Here is a 20,292-nt window from a genome sequence, read left to right as displayed (position 1 = left end):
GCGGGCGCGTCCGTGGCCGTGATCGTCTAGTGGTTAGGACATTGCGTTGTGGCCGCAATAACCCAGGTTCGAATCCTGGTCACGGCAATTTTGAAAGTTTTGCCTTGCTGCCGTTGCAATGACGAGTACTCGAAATGACAGTACTCTCTTGATTTTTTCACTCGTGTTCCGCAGGCCGCAGTTTGCCCTACCACTTCATCCCCAACACGTAATGTCGCCTCCTAGAGCGCAGACGTCCGCTGCTCTCTGTAGTCGAAAAGGGCAGTTGTTTGAAGTGCGATGGATGAGCAGCCAGTCCCAGCAGAACCGGAAGCTGTGGCGTGCACTGTTTGTACAAATGCTAGGAACACTGGCGCACCAAGCAGCGCATGTAGCGTGGCCGAGCGCTTTAAGGCGCTGGTTTAAGGCACCAGACTCTCTGTAGGCGCGGTTTCGAATCCCGTAGCTGCCGGGGGCTTTGCTGTGATCGCGTTAAGCTGCCGCTTTTTCTTCAAGTGTAACCTCCTTGAGCTCACATATGTTTGATACATGGAGCATTCTAGCTCCGCCTGACAGTTACAGCTACGATACTTTAGTGGTTACGGAAAGCCCAGGTTCGAAACCTGGTCACGGCACGAAAACGTCTCTTGACGCTGTCTCCTTAACTGCGACAGCTACAGACAAGTGGCGTCGCTACCATACGGCGGGCACGGCTTTTTCTTGCTGTGGATGGCCTAAAGAGACGCTTCCAGTGGGAGAGCAGTGGAAATACATGGCACGGCGATTGCCAAGATACTTCCATTTCGAAGTGATCTTTGTAGTACAAACGAAACGTTTTGCGGCTGCTGCTCCAACGGTAACGTGGCCGAGCGGTCTAAGGCGCTGGTTTTAGGCACCAGTCTCTTCGGAGGCGTGGGTTCGAATCCCACCGTTGCCACTTTTTACGTCTCATTTTTGTGCCGTTGCGGTGTGTTCTCGTGGGGTAGGACGCAGCTCTTGTGACGCGCGTGTTGTGTAGGTAGCGTGGCCGAGCGGTCTAAGGCGCTGGTTTCAGGCACCATTCTCTTCGGAGGCGTGGGTTCCAATCCCACTCCTGCCAAACGTGTAATGTTTCCTGTGTCGAAGGCAGGTGCACTCATTGCCCGCAAAGGAAACAGCACAACAAGGCGTGAGCGTCTGCTTGGTGAATTGCCGTAGAACAGTGCGTGGTGCAACGACAGGATTTGTAGGCACCTTTTGCTCTCATCATTGCTGGCGTCCGTCTCCCCGAAATGCGTCCGGGGCACGCCGTTCTATAACGCGAGAGAGCGGATTTTTTACAGTTGTCGTCAGTTAACCGTGGGTGGCTGCTGCGTTCGCTGGAAAGAGCACTGCCGTCGTTATCCGGTGTGGTCTAGTGGCTAGGATACCTGGCTCTCACCCAGGAGGCCCGGGTTCGATTCCCGGTACCGGAATCGCGCGTTTTTGTTGCTCCTCTTATGCGACTTGTCTCGACTTTGCTCGACTGACGCTACGCTGACGCGTGCAGAAAGCTACGTTAAGTATGATTCACGGCAACACCTGACGGCGAGAGAGATGAAGCGTCTATCCACTTGTTATCCAGCCACATACCTGTAGTCAAGAGGCTTGGGGGACTGCAAGACATTGCCACGGAGGTGAATGCAGCTAACCACTGTAGTTAGTGTCCTGACAGCGCAGGCACGTTCATTTGCTCGTATACATGTGATGGAGACCGTGTCTCACACTGCTGTGGCGTACACCTTGGCCTAGGCTCTGCTGTGTATCGCCACTTGCATTACAGGCAGCTGCTTTCGCGGGCGCGTCCGTGGCCGTGATCGTCTAGTGGTTAGGACATTGCGTTGTGGCCGCAATAACCCAGGTTCGAATCCTGGTCACGGCAATTTTGAAAGTTTTGCCTTGCTGCCGTTGCAATGACGAGTACTCGAAATGACAGTACTCTCTTGATTTTTTCACTCGTGTTCCGCAGGCCGCAGTTTGCCCTACCACTTCATCCCCAACACGTAATGTCGCCTCCTAGAGCGCAGACGTCCGCTGCTCTCTGTAGTCGAAAAGGGCAGTTGTTTGAAGTGCGATGGATGAGCAGCCAGTCCCAGCAGAACCGGAAGCTGTGGCGTGCACTGTTTGTACAAATGCTAGGAACACTGGCGCACCAAGCAGCGCATGTAGCGTGGCCGAGCGCTTTAAGGCGCTGGTTTAAGGCACCAGACTCTCTGTAGGCGCGGTTTCGAATCCCGTAGCTGCCGGGGGCTTTGCTGTGATCGCGTTAAGCTGCCGCTTTTTCTTCAAGTGTAACCTCCTTGAGCTCACATATGTTTGATACATGGAGCATTCTAGCTCCGCCTGACAGTTACAGCTACGATACTTTAGTGGTTACGGAAAGCCCAGGTTCGAAACCTGGTCACGGCACGAAAACGTCTCTTGACGCTGTCTCCTTAACTGCGACAGCTACAGACAAGTGGCGTCGCTACCATACGGCGGGCACGGCTTTTTCTTGCTGTGGATGGCCTAAAGAGACGCTTCCAGTGGGAGAGCAGTGGAAATACATGGCACGGCGATTGCCAAGATACTTCCATTTCGAAGTGATCTTTGTAGTACAAACGAAACGTTTTGCGGCTGCTGCTCCAACGGTAACGTGGCCGAGCGGTCTAAGGCGCTGGTTTTAGGCACCAGTCTCTTCGGAGGCGTGGGTTCGAATCCCACCGTTGCCACTTTTTACGTCTCATTTTTGTGCCGTTGCGGTGTGTTCTCGTGGGGTAGGACGCAGCTCTTGTGACGCGCGTGTTGTGTAGGTAGCGTGGCCGAGCGGTCTAAGGCGCTGGTTTCAGGCACCATTCTCTTCGGAGGCGTGGGTTCCAATCCCACTCCTGCCAAACGTGTAATGTTTCCTGTGTCGAAGGCAGGTGCACTCATTGCCCGCAAAGGAAACAGCACAACAAGGCGTGAGCGTCTGCTTGGTGAATTGCCGTAGAACAGTGCGTGGTGCAACGACAGGATTTGTAGGCACCTTTTGCTCTCATCATTGCTGGCGTCCGTCTCCCCGAAATGCGTCCGGGGCACGCCGTTCTATAACGCGAGAGAGCGGATTTTTTACAGTTGTCGTCAGTTAACCGTGGGTGGCTGCTGCGTTCGCTGGAAAGAGCACTGCCGTCGTTATCCGGTGTGGTCTAGTGGCTAGGATACCTGGCTCTCACCCAGGAGGCCCGGGTTCGATTACCGGAATCGCGCGTTTTTGTTGCTCCTCTTATGCGACTTGTCTCGACTTTGCTCGACTGACGCTACGCTGACGCGTGCAGAAAGCTACGTTGAGTATGATTCACGGCAACACCTGACGGCGAGAGAGATGAAGCGTCTATCCACTTGTTATCCAGCCACATACCTGTAGTCAAGAGGCTTGGGGGACTGCAAGACATTGCCACGGAGGTGAATGCAGCTAACCACTGTAGTTAGTGTCCTGACAGCGCAGGCACGTTCATTTGCTCGTATACATGTGATGGAGACCGTGTCTCACACTGCTGTGGCGTACACCTTGGCCTAGGCTCTGCTGTGTATCGCCACTTGCATTACAGGCAGCTGCTTTCGCGGGCGCGTCCGTGGCCGTGATCGTCTAGTGGTTAGGACATTGCGTTGTGGCCGCAATAACCCAGGTTCGAATCCTGGTCACGGCAATTTTGAAAGTTTTGCCTTGCTGCCGTTGCAATGACGAGTACTCGAAATGACAGTACTCTCTTGATTTTTTCACTCGTGTTCCGCAGGCCGCAGTTTGCCCTACCACTTCATCCCCAACACGTAATGTCGCCTCCTAGAGCGCAGACGTCCGCTGCTCTCTGTAGTCGAAAAGGGCAGTTGTTTGAAGTGCGATGGATGAGCAGCCAGTCCCAGCAGAACCGGAAGCTGTGGCGTGCACTGTTTGTACAAATGCTAGGAACACTGGCGCACCAAGCAGCGCATGTAGCGTGGCCGAGCGCTTTAAGGCGCTGGTTTAAGGCACCAGACTCTCTGTAGGCGCGGTTTCGAATCCCGTAGCTGCCGGGGGCTTTGCTGTGATCGCGTTAAGCTGCCGCTTTTTCTTCAAGTGTAACCTCCTTGAGCTCACATATGTTTGATACATGGAGCATTCTAGCTCCGCCTGACAGTTACAGCTACGATACTTTAGTGGTTACGGAAAGCCCAGGTTCGAAACCTGGTCACGGCACGAAAACGTCTCTTGACGCTGTCTCCTTAACTGCGACAGCTACAGACAAGTGGCGTCGCTACCATACGGCGGGCACGGCTTTTTCTTGCTGTGGATGGCCTAAAGAGACGCTTCCAGTGGGAGAGCAGTGGAAATACATGGCACGGCGATTGCCAAGATACTTCCATTTCGAAGTGATCTTTGTAGTACAAACGAAACGTTTTGCGGCTGCTGCTCCAACGGTAACGTGGCCGAGCGGTCTAAGGCGCTGGTTTTAGGCACCAGTCTCTTCGGAGGCGTGGGTTCGAATCCCACCGTTGCCACTTTTTACGTCTCATTTTTGTGCCGTTGCGGTGTGTTCTCGTGGGGTAGGACGCAGCTCTTGTGACGCGCGTGTTGTGTAGGTAGCGTGGCCGAGCGGTCTAAGGCGCTGGTTTCAGGCACCATTCTCTTCGGAGGCGTGGGTTCCAATCCCACTCCTGCCAAACGTGTAATGTTTCCTGTGTCGAAGGCAGGTGCACTCATTGCCCGCAAAGGAAACAGCACAACAAGGCGTGAGCGTCTGCTTGGTGAATTGCCGTAGAACAGTGCGTGGTGCAACGACAGGATTTGTAGGCACCTTTTGCTCTCATCATTGCTGGCGTCCGTCTCCCCGAAATGCGTCCGGGGCACGCCGTTCTATAACGCGAGAGAGCGGATTTTTTACAGTTGTCGTCAGTTAACCGTGGGTGGCTGCTGCGTTCGCTGGAAAGAGCACTGCCGTCGTTATCCGGTGTGGTCTAGTGGCTAGGATACCTGGCTCTCACCCAGGAGGCCCGGGTTCGATTCCCGGTACCGGAATCGCGCGTTTTTGTTGCTCCTCTTATGCGACTTGTCTCGACTTTGCTCGACTGACGCTACGCTGACGCGTGCAGAAAGCTACGTTAAGTATGATTCACGGCAACACCTGACGGCGAGAGAGATGAAGCGTCTATCCACTTGTTATCCAGCCACATACCTGTAGTCAAGAGGCTTGGGGGACTGCAAGACATTGCCACGGAGGTGAATGCAGCTAACCACTGTAGTTAGTGTCCTGACAGCGCAGGCACGTTCATTTGCTCGTATACATGTGATGGAGACCGTGTCTCACACTGCTGTGGCGTACACCTTGGCCTAGGCTCTGCTGTGTATCGCCACTTGCATTACAGGCAGCTGCTTTCGCGGGCGCGTCCGTGGCCGTGATCGTCTAGTGGTTAGGACATTGCGTTGTGGCCGCAATAACCCAGGTTCGAATCCTGGTCACGGCAATTTTGAAAGTTTTGCCTTGCTGCCGTTGCAATGACGAGTACTCGAAATGACAGTACTCTCTTGATTTTTTCACTCGTGTTCCGCAGGCCGCAGTTTGCCCTACCACTTCATCCCCAACACGTAATGTCGCCTCCTAGAGCGCAGACGTCCGCTGCTCTCTGTAGTCGAAAAGGGCAGTTGTTTGAAGTGCGATGGATGAGCAGCCAGTCCCAGCAGAACCGGAAGCTGTGGCGTGCACTGTTTGTACAAATGCTAGGAACACTGGCGCACCAAGCAGCGCATGTAGCGTGGCCGAGCGCTTTAAGGCGCTGGTTTAAGGCACCAGACTCTCTGTAGGCGCGGTTTCGAATCCCGTAGCTGCCGGGGGCTTTGCTGTGATCGCGTTAAGCTGCCGCTTTTTCTTCAAGTGTAACCTCCTTGAGCTCACATATGTTTGATACATGGAGCATTCTAGCTCCGCCTGACAGTTACAGCTACGATACTTTAGTGGTTACGGAAAGCCCAGGTTCGAAACCTGGTCACGGCACGAAAACGTCTCTTGACGCTGTCTCCTTAACTGCGACAGCTACAGACAAGTGGCGTCGCTACCATACGGCGGGCACGGCTTTTTCTTGCTGTGGATGGCCTAAAGAGACGCTTCCAGTGGGAGAGCAGTGGAAATACATGGCACGGCGATTGCCAAGATACTTCCATTTCGAAGTGATCTTTGTAGTACAAACGAAACGTTTTGCGGCTGCTGCTCCAACGGTAACGTGGCCGAGCGGTCTAAGGCGCTGGTTTTAGGCACCAGTCTCTTCGGAGGCGTGGGTTCGAATCCCACCGTTGCCACTTTTTACGTCTCATTTTTGTGCCGTTGCGGTGTGTTCTCGTGGGGTAGGACGCAGCTCTTGTGACGCGCGTGTTGTGTAGGTAGCGTGGCCGAGCGGTCTAAGGCGCTGGTTTCAGGCACCATTCTCTTCGGAGGCGTGGGTTCCAATCCCACTCCTGCCAAACGTGTAATGTTTCCTGTGTCGAAGGCAGGTGCACTCATTGCCCGCAAAGGAAACAGCACAACAAGGCGTGAGCGTCTGCTTGGTGAATTGCCGTAGAACAGTGCGTGGTGCAACGACAGGATTTGTAGGCACCTTTTGCTCTCATCATTGCTGGCGTCCGTCTCCCCGAAATGCGTCCGGGGCACGCCGTTCTATAACGCGAGAGAGCGGATTTTTTACAGTTGTCGTCAGTTAACCGTGGGTGGCTGCTGCGTTCGCTGGAAAGAGCACTGCCGTCGTTATCCGGTGTGGTCTAGTGGCTAGGATACCTGGCTCTCACCCAGGAGGCCCGGGTTCGATTCCCGGTACCGGAATCGCGCGTTTTTGTTGCTCCTCTTATGCGACTTGTCTCGACTTTGCTCGACTGACGCTACGCTGACGCGTGCAGAAAGCTACGTTAAGTATGATTCACGGCAACACCTGACGGCGAGAGAGATGAAGCGTCTATCCACTTGTTATCCAGCCACATACCTGTAGTCAAGAGGCTTGGGGGACTGCAAGACATTGCCACGGAGGTGAATGCAGCTAACCACTGTAGTTAGTGTCCTGACAGCGCAGGCACGTTCATTTGCTCGTATACATGTGATGGAGACCGTGTCTCACACTGCTGTGGCGTACACCTTGGCCTAGGCTCTGCTGTGTATCGCCACTTGCATTACAGGCAGCTGCTTTCGCGGGCGCGTCCGTGGCCGTGATCGTCTAGTGGTTAGGACATTGCGTTGTGGCCGCAATAACCCAGGTTCGAATCCTGGTCACGGCAATTTTGAAAGTTTTGCCTTGCTGCCGTTGCAATGACGAGTACTCGAAATGACAGTACTCTCTTGATTTTTTCACTCGTGTTCCGCAGGCCGCAGTTTGCCCTACCACTTCATCCCCAACACGTAATGTCGCCTCCTAGAGCGCAGACGTCCGCTGCTCTCTGTAGTCGAAAAGGGCAGTTGTTTGAAGTGCGATGGATGAGCAGCCAGTCCCAGCAGAACCGGAAGCTGTGGCGTGCACTGTTTGTACAAATGCTAGGAACACTGGCGCACCAAGCAGCGCATGTAGCGTGGCCGAGCGCTTTAAGGCGCTGGTTTAAGGCACCAGACTCTCTGTAGGCGCGGTTTCGAATCCCGTAGCTGCCGGGGGCTTTGCTGTGATCGCGTTAAGCTGCCGCTTTTTCTTCAAGTGTAACCTCCTTGAGCTCACATATGTTTGATACATGGAGCATTCTAGCTCCGCCTGACAGTTACAGCTACGATACTTTAGTGGTTACGGAAAGCCCAGGTTCGAAACCTGGTCACGGCACGAAAACGTCTCTTGACGCTGTCTCCTTAACTGCGACAGCTACAGACAAGTGGCGTCGCTACCATACGGCGGGCACGGCTTTTTCTTGCTGTGGATGGCCTAAAGAGACGCTTCCAGTGGGAGAGCAGTGGAAATACATGGCACGGCGATTGCCAAGATACTTCCATTTCGAAGTGATCTTTGTAGTACAAACGAAACGTTTTGCGGCTGCTGCTCCAACGGTAACGTGGCCGAGCGGTCTAAGGCGCTGGTTTTAGGCACCAGTCTCTTCGGAGGCGTGGGTTCGAATCCCACCGTTGCCACTTTTTACGTCTCATTTTTGTGCCGTTGCGGTGTGTTCTCGTGGGGTAGGACGCAGCTCTTGTGACGCGCGTGTTGTGTAGGTAGCGTGGCCGAGCGGTCTAAGGCGCTGGTTTCAGGCACCATTCTCTTCGGAGGCGTGGGTTCCAATCCCACTCCTGCCAAACGTGTAATGTTTCCTGTGTCGAAGGCAGGTGCACTCATTGCCCGCAAAGGAAACAGCACAACAAGGCGTGAGCGTCTGCTTGGTGAATTGCCGTAGAACAGTGCGTGGTGCAACGACAGGATTTGTAGGCACCTTTTGCTCTCATCATTGCTGGCGTCCGTCTCCCCGAAATGCGTCCGGGGCACGCCGTTCTATAACGCGAGAGAGCGGATTTTTTACAGTTGTCGTCAGTTAACCGTGGGTGGCTGCTGCGTTCGCTGGAAAGAGCACTGCCGTCGTTATCCGGTGTGGTCTAGTGGCTAGGATACCTGGCTCTCACCCAGGAGGCCCGGGTTCGATTCCCGGTACCGGAATCGCGCGTTTTTGTTGCTCCTCTTATGCGACTTGTCTCGACTTTGCTCGACTGACGCTACGCTGACGCGTGCAGAAAGCTACGTTAAGTATGATTCACGGCAACACCTGACGGCGAGAGAGATGAAGCGTCTATCCACTTGTTATCCAGCCACATACCTGTAGTCAAGAGGCTTGGGGGACTGCAAGACATTGCCACGGAGGTGAATGCAGCTAACCACTGTAGTTAGTGTCCTGACAGCGCAGGCACGTTCATTTGCTCGTATACATGTGATGGAGACCGTGTCTCACACTGCTGTGGCGTACACCTTGGCCTAGGCTCTGCTGTGTATCGCCACTTGCATTACAGGCAGCTGCTTTCGCGGGCGCGTCCGTGGCCGTGATCGTCTAGTGGTTAGGACATTGCGTTGTGGCCGCAATAACCCAGGTTCGAATCCTGGTCACGGCAATTTTGAAAGTTTTGCCTTGCTGCCGTTGCAATGACGAGTACTCGAAATGACAGTACTCTCTTGATTTTTTCACTCGTGTTCCGCAGGCCGCAGTTTGCCCTACCACTTCATCCCCAACACGTAATGTCGCCTCCTAGAGCGCAGACGTCCGCTGCTCTCTGTAGTCGAAAAGGGCAGTTGTTTGAAGTGCGATGGATGAGCAGCCAGTCCCAGCAGAACCGGAAGCTGTGGCGTGCACTGTTTGTACAAATGCTAGGAACACTGGCGCACCAAGCAGCGCATGTAGCGTGGCCGAGCGCTTTAAGGCGCTGGTTTAAGGCACCAGACTCTCTGTAGGCGCGGTTTCGAATCCCGTAGCTGCCGGGGGCTTTGCTGTGATCGCGTTAAGCTGCCGCTTTTTCTTCAAGTGTAACCTCCTTGAGCTCACATATGTTTGATACATGGAGCATTCTAGCTCCGCCTGACAGTTACAGCTACGATACTTTAGTGGTTACGGAAAGCCCAGGTTCGAAACCTGGTCACGGCACGAAAACGTCTCTTGACGCTGTCTCCTTAACTGCGACAGCTACAGACAAGTGGCGTCGCTACCATACGGCGGGCACGGCTTTTTCTTGCTGTGGATGGCCTAAAGAGACGCTTCCAGTGGGAGAGCAGTGGAAATACATGGCACGGCGATTGCCAAGATACTTCCATTTCGAAGTGATCTTTGTAGTACAAACGAAACGTTTTGCGGCTGCTGCTCCAACGGTAACGTGGCCGAGCGGTCTAAGGCGCTGGTTTTAGGCACCAGTCTCTTCGGAGGCGTGGGTTCGAATCCCACCGTTGCCACTTTTTACGTCTCATTTTTGTGCCGTTGCGGTGTGTTCTCGTGGGGTAGGACGCAGCTCTTGTGACGCGCGTGTTGTGTAGGTAGCGTGGCCGAGCGGTCTAAGGCGCTGGTTTCAGGCACCATTCTCTTCGGAGGCGTGGGTTCCAATCCCACTCCTGCCAAACGTGTAATGTTTCCTGTGTCGAAGGCAGGTGCACTCATTGCCCGCAAAGGAAACAGCACAACAAGGCGTGAGCGTCTGCTTGGTGAATTGCCGTAGAACAGTGCGTGGTGCAACGACAGGATTTGTAGGCACCTTTTGCTCTCATCATTGCTGGCGTCCGTCTCCCCGAAATGCGTCCGGGGCACGCCGTTCTATAACGCGAGAGAGCGGATTTTTTACAGTTGTCGTCAGTTAACCGTGGGTGGCTGCTGCGTTCGCTGGAAAGAGCACTGCCGTCGTTATCCGGTGTGGTCTAGTGGCTAGGATACCTGGCTCTCACCCAGGAGGCCCGGGTTCGATTCCCGGTACCGGAATCGCGCGTTTTTGTTGCTCCTCTTATGCGACTTGTCTCGACTTTGCTCGACTGACGCTACGCTGACGCGTGCAGAAAGCTACGTTGAGTATGATTCACGGCAACACCTGACGGCGAGAGAGATGAAGCGTCTATCCACTTGTTATCCAGCCACATACCTGTAGTCAAGAGGCTTGGGGGACTGCAAGACATTGCCACGGAGGTGAATGCAGCTAACCACTGTAGTTAGTGTCCTGACAGCGCAGGCACGTTCATTTGCTCGTATACATGTGATGGAGACCGTGTCTCACACTGCTGTGGCGTACACCTTGGCCTAGGCTCTGCTGTGTATCGCCACTTGCATTACAGGCAGCTGCTTTCGCGGGCGCGTCCGTGGCCGTGATCGTCTAGTGGTTAGGACATTGCGTTGTGGCCGCAATAACCCAGGTTCGAATCCTGGTCACGGCAATTTTGAAAGTTTTGCCTTGCTGCCGTTGCAATGACGAGTACTCGAAATGACAGTACTCTCTTGATTTTTTCACTCGTGTTCCGCAGGCCGCAGTTTGCCCTACCACTTCATCCCCAACACGTAATGTCGCCTCCTAGAGCGCAGACGTCCGCTGCTCTCTGTAGTCGAAAAGGGCAGTTGTTTGAAGTGCGATGGATGAGCAGCCAGTCCCAGCAGAACCGGAAGCTGTGGCGTGCACTGTTTGTACAAATGCTAGGAACACTGGCGCACCAAGCAGCGCATGTAGCGTGGCCGAGCGCTTTAAGGCGCTGGTTTAAGGCACCAGACTCTCTGTAGGCGCGGTTTCGAATCCCGTAGCTGCCGGGGGCTTTGCTGTGATCGCGTTAAGCTGCCGCTTTTTCTTCAAGTGTAACCTCCTTGAGCTCACATATGTTTGATACATGGAGCATTCTAGCTCCGCCTGACAGTTACAGCTACGATACTTTAGTGGTTACGGAAAGCCCAGGTTCGAAACCTGGTCACGGCACGAAAACGTCTCTTGACGCTGTCTCCTTAACTGCGACAGCTACAGACAAGTGGCGTCGCTACCATACGGCGGGCACGGCTTTTTCTTGCTGTGGATGGCCTAAAGAGACGCTTCCAGTGGGAGAGCAGTGGAAATACATGGCACGGCGATTGCCAAGATACTTCCATTTCGAAGTGATCTTTGTAGTACAAACGAAACGTTTTGCGGCTGCTGCTCCAACGGTAACGTGGCCGAGCGGTCTAAGGCGCTGGTTTTAGGCACCAGTCTCTTCGGAGGCGTGGGTTCGAATCCCACCGTTGCCACTTTTTACGTCTCATTTTTGTGCCGTTGCGGTGTGTTCTCGTGGGGTAGGACGCAGCTCTTGTGACGCGCGTGTTGTGTAGGTAGCGTGGCCGAGCGGTCTAAGGCGCTGGTTTCAGGCACCATTCTCTTCGGAGGCGTGGGTTCCAATCCCACTCCTGCCAAACGTGTAATGTTTCCTGTGTCGAAGGCAGGTGCACTCATTGCCCGCAAAGGAAACAGCACAACAAGGCGTGAGCGTCTGCTTGGTGAATTGCCGTAGAACAGTGCGTGGTGCAACGACAGGATTTGTAGGCACCTTTTGCTCTCATCATTGCTGGCGTCCGTCTCCCCGAAATGCGTCCGGGGCACGCCGTTCTATAACGCGAGAGAGCGGATTTTTTACAGTTGTCGTCAGTTAACCGTGGGTGGCTGCTGCGTTCGCTGGAAAGAGCACTGCCGTCGTTATCCGGTGTGGTCTAGTGGCTAGGATACCTGGCTCTCACCCAGGAGGCCCGGGTTCGATTACCGGAATCGCGCGTTTTTGTTGCTCCTCTTATGCGACTTGTCTCGACTTTGCTCGACTGACGCTACGCTGACGCGTGCAGAAAGCTACGTTGAGTATGATTCACGGCAACACCTGACGGCGAGAGAGATGAAGCGTCTATCCACTTGTTATCCAGCCACATACCTGTAGTCAAGAGGCTTGGGGGACTGCAAGACATTGCCACGGAGGTGAATGCAGCTAACCACTGTAGTTAGTGTCCTGACAGCGCAGGCACGTTCATTTGCTCGTATACATGTGATGGAGACCGTGTCTCACACTGCTGTGGCGTACACCTTGGCCTAGGCTCTGCTGTGTATCGCCACTTGCATTACAGGCAGCTGCTTTCGCGGGCGCGTCCGTGGCCGTGATCGTCTAGTGGTTAGGACATTGCGTTGTGGCCGCAATAACCCAGGTTCGAATCCTGGTCACGGCAATTTTGAAAGTTTTGCCTTGCTGCCGTTGCAATGACGAGTACTCGAAATGACAGTACTCTCTTGATTTTTTCACTCGTGTTCCGCAGGCCGCAGTTTGCCCTACCACTTCATCCCCAACACGTAATGTCGCCTCCTAGAGCGCAGACGTCCGCTGCTCTCTGTAGTCGAAAAGGGCAGTTGTTTGAAGTGCGATGGATGAGCAGCCAGTCCCAGCAGAACCGGAAGCTGTGGCGTGCACTGTTTGTACAAATGCTAGGAACACTGGCGCACCAAGCAGCGCATGTAGCGTGGCCGAGCGCTTTAAGGCGCTGGTTTAAGGCACCAGACTCTCTGTAGGCGCGGTTTCGAATCCCGTAGCTGCCGGGGGCTTTGCTGTGATCGCGTTAAGCTGCCGCTTTTTCTTCAAGTGTAACCTCCTTGAGCTCACATATGTTTGATACATGGAGCATTCTAGCTCCGCCTGACAGTTACAGCTACGATACTTTAGTGGTTACGGAAAGCCCAGGTTCGAAACCTGGTCACGGCACGAAAACGTCTCTTGACGCTGTCTCCTTAACTGCGACAGCTACAGACAAGTGGCGTCGCTACCATACGGCGGGCACGGCTTTTTCTTGCTGTGGATGGCCTAAAGAGACGCTTCCAGTGGGAGAGCAGTGGAAATACATGGCACGGCGATTGCCAAGATACTTCCATTTCGAAGTGATCTTTGTAGTACAAACGAAACGTTTTGCGGCTGCTGCTCCAACGGTAACGTGGCCGAGCGGTCTAAGGCGCTGGTTTTAGGCACCAGTCTCTTCGGAGGCGTGGGTTCGAATCCCACCGTTGCCACTTTTTACGTCTCATTTTTGTGCCGTTGCGGTGTGTTCTCGTGGGGTAGGACGCAGCTCTTGTGACGCGCGTGTTGTGTAGGTAGCGTGGCCGAGCGGTCTAAGGCGCTGGTTTCAGGCACCATTCTCTTCGGAGGCGTGGGTTCCAATCCCACTCCTGCCAAACGTGTAATGTTTCCTGTGTCGAAGGCAGGTGCACTCATTGCCCGCAAAGGAAACAGCACAACAAGGCGTGAGCGTCTGCTTGGTGAATTGCCGTAGAACAGTGCGTGGTGCAACGACAGGATTTGTAGGCACCTTTTGCTCTCATCATTGCTGGCGTCCGTCTCCCCGAAATGCGTCCGGGGCACGCCGTTCTATAACGCGAGAGAGCGGATTTTTTACAGTTGTCGTCAGTTAACCGTGGGTGGCTGCTGCGTTCGCTGGAAAGAGCACTGCCGTCGTTATCCGGTGTGGTCTAGTGGCTAGGATACCTGGCTCTCACCCAGGAGGCCCGGGTTCGATTCCCGGTACCGGAATCGCGCGTTTTTGTTGCTCCTCTTATGCGACTTGTCTCGACTTTGCTCGACTGACGCTACGCTGACGCGTGCAGAAAGCTACGTTAAGTATGATTCACGGCAACACCTGACGGCGAGAGAGATGAAGCGTCTATCCACTTGTTATCCAGCCACATACCTGTAGTCAAGAGGCTTGGGGGACTGCAAGACATTGCCACGGAGGTGAATGCAGCTAACCACTGTAGTTAGTGTCCTGACAGCGCAGGCACGTTCATTTGCTCGTATACATGTGATGGAGACCGTGTCTCACACTGCTGTGGCGTACACCTTGGCCTAGGCTCTGCTGTGTATCGCCACTTGCATTACAGGCAGCTGCTTTCGCGGGCGCGTCCGTGGCCGTGATCGTCTAGTGGTTAGGACATTGCGTTGTGGCCGCAATAACCCAGGTTCGAATCCTGGTCACGGCAATTTTGAAAGTTTTGCCTTGCTGCCGTTGCAATGACGAGTACTCGAAATGACAGTACTCTCTTGATTTTTTCACTCGTGTTCCGCAGGCCGCAGTTTGCCCTACCACTTCATCCCCAACACGTAATGTCGCCTCCTAGAGCGCAGACGTCCGCTGCTCTCTGTAGTCGAAAAGGGCAGTTGTTTGAAGTGCGATGGATGAGCAGCCAGTCCCAGCAGAACCGGAAGCTGTGGCGTGCACTGTTTGTACAAATGCTAGGAACACTGGCGCACCAAGCAGCGCATGTAGCGTGGCCGAGCGCTTTAAGGCGCTGGTTTAAGGCACCAGACTCTCTGTAGGCGCGGTTTCGAATCCCGTAGCTGCCGGGGGCTTTGCTGTGATCGCGTTAAGCTGCCGCTTTTTCTTCAAGTGTAACCTCCTTGAGCTCACATATGTTTGATACAATGAGCATTCTAGCTCCGCCTGACAGTTACAGCTACGATACTTAGTGGTTACGGAAAGCCCAGCGTTCGAAACCTGGTCACTGTGCACGGAAAACGTCCTCTTGACGCTGTCTCCTTAACTGCGACAGCTACAGACAAGTGGCGTCGCTACCATACGGCGGGCCACGGCTTTTTCTTGCTGTGGATGGGCCTAAAGAGACGCTTCCAGTGGGAGAGCAGTGGAAATACATGGCACGGCGATTGCAAGATACTTCCATTTCGAAGTGATCTTTGTAGTACCAAACGAAACGTTTTGCGGCTGCTGCTCCAACGGTAACGTGGCCTGAGCGGTCTAAGGCGCTGTTTTTAGGCACCAGTCTCTTCGGAGGCGTTGGGTTCGAATCCCACCGTTGCCATTACTTTTTACGTTCTCATTTTTGTGCCGTTGCGGTGTGTTCTCGTGGGGTAGGACGCAGCTCTTGTGACGCGCGTGTTGTGTAGGTAGCGTGGCCGAGCGGTCAAAGGCGCTGGTTTCAGGCACATTCTGCTTCGGAGCGTGGTTTCCAATCCCACTCCTGCCAAACGTGTAATGTTTCCATGCTGTCGAAGGCAGGTGCACTCATTGCCCGCAAAGGAAACAGCACAACAAGGCGTGAGCGTCTGCTTGGTGAATTGCCGTAGAACAGTGCGTGGTGCAACGACAGGATTTGTAGGCACCTTTTGCTCTCATCATTGCTGGCGTCCGTCTCCCCGAAATGCGTCCGGGGCACGCCGTTCTATAACGCGAGAGAGCGGATTTTTTACAGTTGTCGTCAGTTAACCGTGGGTGGCCTGCTGCGTTCGCTGGAAAGAGCACTGCCGGTCGTTATCCGGTGTGGTCTAGTGGCTAGGATACCTGGCTCTCACCCAGGAGGCCCGGGTTCGATTACCGGAATCGCGCGTTTTTTGTTGCTCCTCTTATGCGACTTGTCTCGACTTTGCTCGACTGACGCTACGCTGACGCGTGCAGAAAGCTACGTTGAGTATGATTCCACGGCAACACCTGACGGCGAGAGAGATGAAGCGTCTTCACTTGTCACCAAGAGGCTTGGGGGACTGCAAGACATTGCCACGGAGGTGAATGCAGCTAACCACTGTAGTTAGTGTCCTGACAGCGCAGGCACGTTCATTTGCTCGTATACATGTGATGGAGACCGTGTCTCACACTGCTGTGGCGTACACCTTGGCCTAGGCTCTGCTGTGTATCGCCACTTGCATTACAGGCAGCTGCTTTCGCGGGCGCGTCCGTGGCCGTGATCGTCTAGTGGTTAGGACATTGCGTTGTGGCCGCAATAACCCAGGTTCGAATCCTGGTCACGGCAATTTTGAAAGTTTTGCCTTGCTGCCGTTGCAATGACGAGTACTCGAAATGACAGTACTCTCTTGATTTTTTCACTCGTGTTCCGCAGGCCGCAGTTTGCCCTACCACTTCATCCCCAACACGTAATGTCGCCTCCTAGAGCGCAGACGTCCGCTGCTCTCTGTAGTCGAAAAGGGCAGTTGTTTGAAGTGCGATGGATGAGCAGCCAGTCCCAGCAGAACCGGAAGCTGTGGCGTGCACTGTTTGTACAAATGCTAGGAACACTGGCGCACCAAGCAGCGCATGTAGCGTGGCCGAGCGCTTTAAGGCGCTGGTTTAAGGCACCAGACTCTCTGTAGGCGCGGTTTCGAATCCCGTAGCTGCCGGGGGCTTTGCTGTGATCGCGTTAAGCTGCCGCTTTTTCTTCAAGTGTAACCTCCTTGAGCTCACATATGTTTGATACATGGAGCATTCTAGCTCCGCCTGACAGTTACAGCTACGATACTTTAGTGGTTACGGAAAGCCCAGGTTCGAAACCTGGTCACGGCACGAAAACGTCTCTTGACGCTGTCTCCTTAACTGCGACAGCTACAGACAAGTGGCGTCGCTACCATACGGCGGGCACGGCTTTTTCTTGCTGTGGATGGCCTAAAGAGACGCTTCCAGTGGGAGAGCAGTGGAAATACATGGCACGGCGATTGCCAAGATACTTCCATTTCGAAGTGATCTTTGTAGTACAAACGAAACGTTTTGCGGCTGCTGCTCCAACGGTAACGTGGCCGAGCGGTCTAAGGCGCTGGTTTTAGGCACCAGTCTCTTCGGAGGCGTGGGTTCGAATCCCACCGTTGCCACTTTTTACGTCTCATTTTTGTGCCGTTGCGGTGTGTTCTCGTGGGGTAGGACGCAGCTCTTGTGACGCGCGTGTTGTGTAGGTAGCGTGGCCGAGCGGTCTAAGGCGCTGGTTTCAGGCACCATTCTCTTCGGAGGCGTGGGTTCCAATCCCACTCCTGCCAAACGTGTAATGTTTCCTGTGTCGAAGGCAGGTGCACTCATTGCCCGCAAAGGAAACAGCACAACAAGGCGTGAGCGTCTGCTTGGTGAATTGCCGTAGAACAGTGCGTGGTGCAACGACAGGATTTGTAGGCACCTTTTGCTCTCATCATTGCTGGCGTCCGTCTCCCCGAATGCGTCCGGGGCACGCCGTTCTATAACGCGAGAGAGCGGATTTTTTTACAGTTGTCGTCAGTTAACCGTGGGTGGCTGCTGCGTTCGCTGGAAAGAGCACTGCCGTCGTTATCCGGTGTGGTCTAGTGGCTAGGATACCTGGCTCTCACCCAGGAGGCCCGGGTTCGATTACCGGAATCGCGCGTTTTTGTTGCTCCTCTTATGCGACTTGTCTCGACTTTGCTCGACTGACGCTACGCTGACGCGTGCAGAAAGCTACGTTGAGTATGATTCACGGCAACACCTGACGGCGAGAGAGATGAAGCGTCTATCCACTTGTTATCCAGCCACATACCTGTAGTCAAGAGGCTTGGGGGACTGCAAGACATTGCCACGGAGGTGAATGCAGCTAACCACTGTAGTTAGTGTCCTGACAGCGCAGGCACGTTCATTTGCTCGTATACATGTGATGGAGACCGTGTCTCACACTGCTGTGGCGTACACCTTGGCCTAGGCTCTGCTGTGTATCGCCACTTGCATTACAGGCAGCTGCTTTCGCGGGCGCGTCCGTGGCCGTGATCGTCTAGTGGTTAGGACATTGCGTTGTGGCCGCAATAACCCAGGTTCGAATCCTGGTCACGGCAATTTTGAAAGTTTTGCCTTGCTGCCGTTGCAATGACGAGTACTCGAAATGACAGTACTCTCTTGATTTTTTCACTCGTGTTCCGCAGGCCGCAGTTTGCCCTACCACTTCATCCCCAACACGTAATGTCGCCTCCTAGAGCGCAGACGTCCGCTGCTCTCTGTAGTCGAAAAGGGCAGTTGTTTGAAGTGCGATGGATGAGCAGCCAGTCCCAGCAGAACCGGAAGCTGTGGCGTGCACTGTTTGTACAAATGCTAGGAACACTGGCGCACCAAGCAGCGCATGTAGCGTGGCCGAGCGCTTTAAGGCGCTGGTTTAAGGCACCAGACTCTCTGTAGGCGCGGTTTCGAATCCCGTAGCTGCCGGGGGCTTTGCTGTGATCGCGTTAAGCTGCCGCTTTTTCTTCAAGTGTAACCTCCTTGAGCTCACATATGTTTGATACATGGAGCATTCTAGCTCCGCCTGACAGTTACAGCTACGATACTTTAGTGGTTACGGAAAGCCCAGGTTCGAAACCTGGTCACGGCACGAAAACGTCTCTTGACGCTGTCTCCTTAACTGCGACAGCTACAGACAAGTGGCGTCGCTACCATACGGCGGGCACGGCTTTTTCTTGCTGTGGATGGCCTAAAGAGACGCTTCCAGTGGGAGAGCAGTGGAAATACATGGCACGGCGATTGCCAAGATACTTCCATTTCGAAGTGATCTTTGTAGTACAAACGAAACGTTTTGCGGCTGCTGCTCCAACGGTAACGTGGCCGAGCGGTCTAAGGCGCTGGTTTTAGGCACCAGTCTCTTCGGAGGCGTGGGTTCGAATCCCACCGTTGCCACTTTTTACGTCTCATTTTTGTGCCGTTGCGGTGTGTTCTCGTGGGGTAGGACGCAGCTCTTGTGACGCGCGTGTTGTGTAGGTAGCGTGGCCGAGCGGTCTAAGGCGCTGGTTTCAGGCACCATTCTCTTCGGAGGCGTGGGTTCCAATCCCACTCCTGCCAAACGTGTAATGTTTCCTGTGTCGAAGGCAGGTGCACTCATTGCCCGCAAAGGAAACAGCACAACAAGGCGTGAGCGTCTGCTTGGTGAATTGCCGTAGAACAGTGCGTGGTGCAACGACAGGATTTGTAGGCACCTTTTGCTCTCATCATTGCTGGCGTCCGTCTCCCCGAAATGCGTCCGGGGCACGCCGTTCTATAACGCGAGAGAGCGGATTTTTTACAGTTGTCGTCAGTTAACCGTGGGTGGCTGCTGCGTTCGCTGGAAAGAGCACTGCCGTCGTTATCCGGTGTGGTCTAGTGGCTAGGATACCTGGCTCTCACCCAGGAGGCCCGGGTTCGATTCCCGGTACCGGAATCGCGCGTTTTTGTTGCTCCTCTTATGCGACTTGTCTCGACTTTGCTCGACTGACGCTACGCTGACGCGTGCAGAAAGCTACGTTAAGTATGATTCACGGCAACACCTGACGGCGAGAGAGATGAAGCGTCTATCCACTTGTTATCCAGCCACATACCTGTAGTCAAGAGGCTTGGGGACTGCAAGACATTGCCACGGAGGTGAATGCAGCTAACCACTGTAGTTAGTGTCCTGACAGCGCAGGCACGTTCATTTGCTCGTATACATGTGATGGAGACCGTGTCTCACACTGCTGTGGCGTACACCTTGGCCTAGGGCTCTGCTGTGTATCGCCACTTGCATTACAGGCAGCTGCTTTCGCGGGCGCGTCCGTGGCCGTGATCGTCTAGTGGTTAGGACATTGCGTTGTGGCCGCAATAACCCAGGTTCGAATCCTGGTCACGGCAATTTTGAAAGTTTTGCCTTGCTGCCGTTGCAATGACGAGTACTCGAAATGACAGTACTCTCTTGATTTTTTCACTCGTGTTCCGCAGGCCGCAGTTTGCCCTACCACTTCATCCCCAACACGTAATGTCGCCTCCTAGAGCGCAGACGTCCGCTGCTCTCTGTAGTCGAAAAGGGCAGTTGTTTGAAGTGCGATGGATGAGCAGCCAGTCCCAGCAGAACCGGAAGCTGTGGCGTGCACTGTTTGTACAAATGCTAGGAACACTGGCGCACCAAGCAGCGCATGTAGCGTGGCCGAGCGCTTTAAGGCGCTGGTTTAAGGCACCAGACTCTCTGTAGGCGCGGTTTCGAATCCCGTAGCTGCGGGGGCTTTGCTGTGATCGCGTTAAGCTGCCGCTTAGTCTTCAAGTGTAACCTCCTTGAGCTCACATATGTTTGATACATGGAGCATTCTAGCTCCGCCTGACAGTTACAGCTACGATACTTTAGTGGTTACGGAAAGCCCAGGTTCGAAACTGGTCAC

The 20,292-nt window shown here is 54.1% G+C and overlaps 29 non-coding genes across 29 annotated transcripts; all 29 read left to right on the top strand.

Annotated features, from left to right (window-relative positions):
• The first annotated feature begins 15 nt into the window (after window positions 1–15).
• Trnah-gug lies at window positions 16–87 on the top strand. Its single transcript has one exon. It is a non-coding gene; the product is annotated as a tRNA-His (tRNA).
• A 747-nt stretch (window positions 88–834) lies between these two features.
• Window positions 835–916, top strand: Trnal-uag. The gene has a single exon. It is a non-coding gene; the product is annotated as a tRNA-Leu (tRNA).
• A 445-nt stretch (window positions 917–1,361) lies between these two features.
• Trnae-cuc lies at window positions 1,362–1,433 on the top strand. Its single transcript has one exon. It is a non-coding gene; the product is annotated as a tRNA-Glu (tRNA).
• Window positions 1,434–1,807: 374 nt separating this feature from the next.
• On the top strand, window positions 1,808–1,879 carry Trnah-gug. The gene has a single exon. It is a non-coding gene; the product is annotated as a tRNA-His (tRNA).
• Window positions 1,880–2,626: 747 nt separating this feature from the next.
• On the top strand, window positions 2,627–2,708 carry Trnal-uag. The gene has a single exon. It is a non-coding gene; the product is annotated as a tRNA-Leu (tRNA).
• Window positions 2,709–3,593: 885 nt separating this feature from the next.
• Window positions 3,594–3,665, top strand: Trnah-gug. The gene has a single exon. It is a non-coding gene; the product is annotated as a tRNA-His (tRNA).
• A 747-nt stretch (window positions 3,666–4,412) lies between these two features.
• Trnal-uag lies at window positions 4,413–4,494 on the top strand. The gene has a single exon. It is a non-coding gene; the product is annotated as a tRNA-Leu (tRNA).
• A 445-nt stretch (window positions 4,495–4,939) lies between these two features.
• Window positions 4,940–5,011, top strand: Trnae-cuc. The gene has a single exon. It is a non-coding gene; the product is annotated as a tRNA-Glu (tRNA).
• A 374-nt stretch (window positions 5,012–5,385) lies between these two features.
• Window positions 5,386–5,457, top strand: Trnah-gug. The gene has a single exon. It is a non-coding gene; the product is annotated as a tRNA-His (tRNA).
• Window positions 5,458–6,204: 747 nt separating this feature from the next.
• Trnal-uag lies at window positions 6,205–6,286 on the top strand. The gene has a single exon. It is a non-coding gene; the product is annotated as a tRNA-Leu (tRNA).
• Window positions 6,287–6,731: 445 nt separating this feature from the next.
• Window positions 6,732–6,803, top strand: Trnae-cuc. The gene has a single exon. It is a non-coding gene; the product is annotated as a tRNA-Glu (tRNA).
• Window positions 6,804–7,177: 374 nt separating this feature from the next.
• On the top strand, window positions 7,178–7,249 carry Trnah-gug. The gene has a single exon. It is a non-coding gene; the product is annotated as a tRNA-His (tRNA).
• A 747-nt stretch (window positions 7,250–7,996) lies between these two features.
• On the top strand, window positions 7,997–8,078 carry Trnal-uag. The gene has a single exon. It is a non-coding gene; the product is annotated as a tRNA-Leu (tRNA).
• A 445-nt stretch (window positions 8,079–8,523) lies between these two features.
• On the top strand, window positions 8,524–8,595 carry Trnae-cuc. Its single transcript has one exon. It is a non-coding gene; the product is annotated as a tRNA-Glu (tRNA).
• Window positions 8,596–8,969: 374 nt separating this feature from the next.
• Trnah-gug lies at window positions 8,970–9,041 on the top strand. The gene has a single exon. It is a non-coding gene; the product is annotated as a tRNA-His (tRNA).
• Window positions 9,042–9,788: 747 nt separating this feature from the next.
• On the top strand, window positions 9,789–9,870 carry Trnal-uag. The gene has a single exon. It is a non-coding gene; the product is annotated as a tRNA-Leu (tRNA).
• A 445-nt stretch (window positions 9,871–10,315) lies between these two features.
• On the top strand, window positions 10,316–10,387 carry Trnae-cuc. Its single transcript has one exon. It is a non-coding gene; the product is annotated as a tRNA-Glu (tRNA).
• A 374-nt stretch (window positions 10,388–10,761) lies between these two features.
• On the top strand, window positions 10,762–10,833 carry Trnah-gug. The gene has a single exon. It is a non-coding gene; the product is annotated as a tRNA-His (tRNA).
• A 747-nt stretch (window positions 10,834–11,580) lies between these two features.
• On the top strand, window positions 11,581–11,662 carry Trnal-uag. The gene has a single exon. It is a non-coding gene; the product is annotated as a tRNA-Leu (tRNA).
• Window positions 11,663–12,547: 885 nt separating this feature from the next.
• On the top strand, window positions 12,548–12,619 carry Trnah-gug. Its single transcript has one exon. It is a non-coding gene; the product is annotated as a tRNA-His (tRNA).
• Window positions 12,620–13,366: 747 nt separating this feature from the next.
• Trnal-uag lies at window positions 13,367–13,448 on the top strand. Its single transcript has one exon. It is a non-coding gene; the product is annotated as a tRNA-Leu (tRNA).
• A 445-nt stretch (window positions 13,449–13,893) lies between these two features.
• Trnae-cuc lies at window positions 13,894–13,965 on the top strand. The gene has a single exon. It is a non-coding gene; the product is annotated as a tRNA-Glu (tRNA).
• Window positions 13,966–14,339: 374 nt separating this feature from the next.
• Trnah-gug lies at window positions 14,340–14,411 on the top strand. The gene has a single exon. It is a non-coding gene; the product is annotated as a tRNA-His (tRNA).
• Window positions 14,412–16,121: 1,710 nt separating this feature from the next.
• Window positions 16,122–16,193, top strand: Trnah-gug. The gene has a single exon. It is a non-coding gene; the product is annotated as a tRNA-His (tRNA).
• A 747-nt stretch (window positions 16,194–16,940) lies between these two features.
• Trnal-uag lies at window positions 16,941–17,022 on the top strand. Its single transcript has one exon. It is a non-coding gene; the product is annotated as a tRNA-Leu (tRNA).
• An 885-nt stretch (window positions 17,023–17,907) lies between these two features.
• On the top strand, window positions 17,908–17,979 carry Trnah-gug. Its single transcript has one exon. It is a non-coding gene; the product is annotated as a tRNA-His (tRNA).
• A 747-nt stretch (window positions 17,980–18,726) lies between these two features.
• On the top strand, window positions 18,727–18,808 carry Trnal-uag. The gene has a single exon. It is a non-coding gene; the product is annotated as a tRNA-Leu (tRNA).
• Window positions 18,809–19,253: 445 nt separating this feature from the next.
• On the top strand, window positions 19,254–19,325 carry Trnae-cuc. Its single transcript has one exon. It is a non-coding gene; the product is annotated as a tRNA-Glu (tRNA).
• Window positions 19,326–19,699: 374 nt separating this feature from the next.
• On the top strand, window positions 19,700–19,771 carry Trnah-gug. Its single transcript has one exon. It is a non-coding gene; the product is annotated as a tRNA-His (tRNA).
• The last annotated feature ends 521 nt before the right edge of the window (window positions 19,772–20,292 follow it).

Source organism: Schistocerca piceifrons, unplaced genomic scaffold (genome assembly GCF_021461385.2).
Source record: "Schistocerca piceifrons isolate TAMUIC-IGC-003096 unplaced genomic scaffold, iqSchPice1.1 HiC_scaffold_313, whole genome shotgun sequence".
Classification (NCBI taxonomy): Eukaryota; Metazoa; Arthropoda; class Insecta; order Orthoptera; family Acrididae; genus Schistocerca; species Schistocerca piceifrons.
The sequence above is the reverse complement of the archived record's forward strand: the minus strand, read 5'-3'. Positions and strand labels throughout refer to the sequence as shown.